The 2,500-nt window shown below is 44.3% G+C and overlaps 1 protein-coding gene across 1 annotated transcript in view; it reads right to left on the reverse strand.

Moving 5' to 3' along the window:
- Positions 1 to 2,500, reverse strand: part of slc24a3 (solute carrier family 24 member 3) — a gene marked incomplete at both ends in the record, with an annotated part of 59,986 nt that overhangs the window by 57,154 nt on the left and 332 nt on the right. The window lies entirely within an intron of this gene.

Raw genomic sequence — 2,500 nt, forward strand, 5'->3', positions numbered from 1 at the left:
CACTCCTATGATCTTGTTACCTATGCTGTCCTCATCGCATGCGGAGTGGTGACACACACCAAACACACACACATGCCGTGCACAAACGACACACACACACACACAGCCCAACGTGCCTCCGCTTACGTAATCAGATCATCTGGAGACTAATATTGTATAACAGAGATATTCCCAGGAAACATTAACAACCTCTTCTCTTGGCTGTCTTTGTACCATAACCCCACAGACCCACACAGACAAACACACACACATAAACTCACACACACTCACTCACTCACTCACTCACTCACTCACTCACTCACTCACTCACTCACTCACTCACTCACTCACTCACTCACTCACACACACACACACACACACACACACACACACACACACACACACACACACACACAGTTAATGTTGGATCACAGATGGATGATAAAGGACCTTTGCATGAGTAGCAGGGCTCAGGGACATTACGACTTTTCGATAATAGCAACTAGATAACGTGTTTTACTCTGATGGGTAATCCCCCTATGCCCACTCCCCCCTACCTAGGTGGGAGAGGGCTTTTGTCCTGTGGGGCACACTGTTGCATTTGCTTGGCCTTTGTTGTGGTGTTAGGGGTGTGGGAGGGAGGGGGGAGGGGGGAGATGAAGTGATGGGTGGAATAGTAAAAGGAGGACAGCTGGAGGGCAAGGGCAGATGAGGTAGACGTTGGACACTGGATTTGAACACACACACACAAACACACATGCTAACTCACACACACACATCCACACACACACACACACACTCACGCACACACACACACACACACACACACACACAAACACACACACACATACCCACGCACACACACACACACACACACACACACACACACACACACACACACACATACACACACACACACACGTGTCAACGTATGAGAACAAGAGACTGGGAGGGGGAATGTCCTGGGAGAATGCACACAAACGCACACACACGTGAGTGTGTGCGGGTGCGTATGTGTGTGTCACATGCCTGTGTGGCTGTGTGCTTGAAAAAAGAGCAGCTTGAGAGCTTTGGTGTTATGGGTTATTCATGGCTAATTGGCCCATTCCATAGTCAGATAGAGGGTGCTGAGAGAAAGATATCAGATACTATATGTTTTTCCAATGTGGCTACATGTCCCAAATTGTCCCAGCTTCTGTCTCATAAACCCATGACATTGACAGGCCAATGAATAAAGGAATGAAGTCACATGGGCAAGATAAGGTCGAACTTCAGTCAAGATGACCTTTCTCTCTACAAAAAGTAACATTAGATAGATTTCTGATCCTGCATCCACGAAAAGAGCCAACAAACAGAGCACATAATTCAAAATCAAATTAGGAGATAATAACTTTAAGATAATTTAACTTTGAGATGTTTGTCCAAAGAGCATTGTTCAATGAATATTATTATAAACCTTAATGCAACTGGTATAGCACTTGCAGTTGCAACTTTTGTAGCCGGAGCAACTCGTGAAGTGGTTGCGACTGCTGTAGCGGTTGCTACTGGTGTGGTGGTTGTAACTGGTGTCGTGGTTGTAACTGGTGTGGTGGTTGTAACTGGTGTGGTGGTTGCCGCTGGTGTAGTGGTTGCCAATGGTGTAGTGGTTGCCACTTGTGTGGAGGTTGGCACTGGTTACTGCACTGTGGGTCAGAGACAAATGCAATTTCGATTCCTCTTTTTGTGTGGCACATATTTTGGAATAGACAATAAAGCTGACTTTGACTTTGACTTTGATGTAGTGGTTGGCACTGGTATAGTGGTTGCCACTGGTGTAGCAGGAACAACATACTCCAGCCCTTATGGAATGAGTATGGCTTGGAGATGTGAAGAACGTTACAGAGCAGTTTTGGTGTCATGAACAGTGTGAAAGACAATCACAGCGAAGGAACAGTATCACCAGAATCTCTCTCTGTTGTCCTTTCACATTGTTGAAGGGGACGTGCCTTAGCAGTGTTTGTATTTTCAATTACATCATTGGTTTGCTTCCTTGGTTCTCGGGTTTCCGGCCTTGGGACACAGCTGATCATGTTCATAAATATTGATTAGAGGCCCATTAGCCTAAGTGGACCGGCTCCATGGAGAAATGTCAAATGTGTTATTTTCCAGGGTTTCAGAAATCCCGATACTTGGAGAAATAAAATCAAACCTAATTCCACTGATTGATCTTGATCATACCTGCAGAGGCGGATCGAAGGTGATCTATCGATCTGAGGGTGCTCAATATGTGGCCTTCATAATTCTCCTCATAGCGCAAGCTTTTAGTTATGTAAAATAGAATCCATTAAATTGTGATTGACATTGCATTAACATATTTTATTTGATGGCCTTGTCTGAAATGAAGACTTTATACATCATATTATTTCATACCTATATAATAATTGGCCTTTCAAAACCAGCATGACTTGAATAACACACATTTGGTTTGAAGTCGGCTCATTTCAAACGCTAAGCCATCTCATTAAAACATAATTGTTTACGG

Source organism: Pollachius pollachius, assembly GCF_949987615.1.
Source record: "Pollachius pollachius genome assembly, chromosome: 2".
Classification (NCBI taxonomy): Eukaryota; Metazoa; Chordata; class Actinopteri; order Gadiformes; family Gadidae; genus Pollachius; species Pollachius pollachius.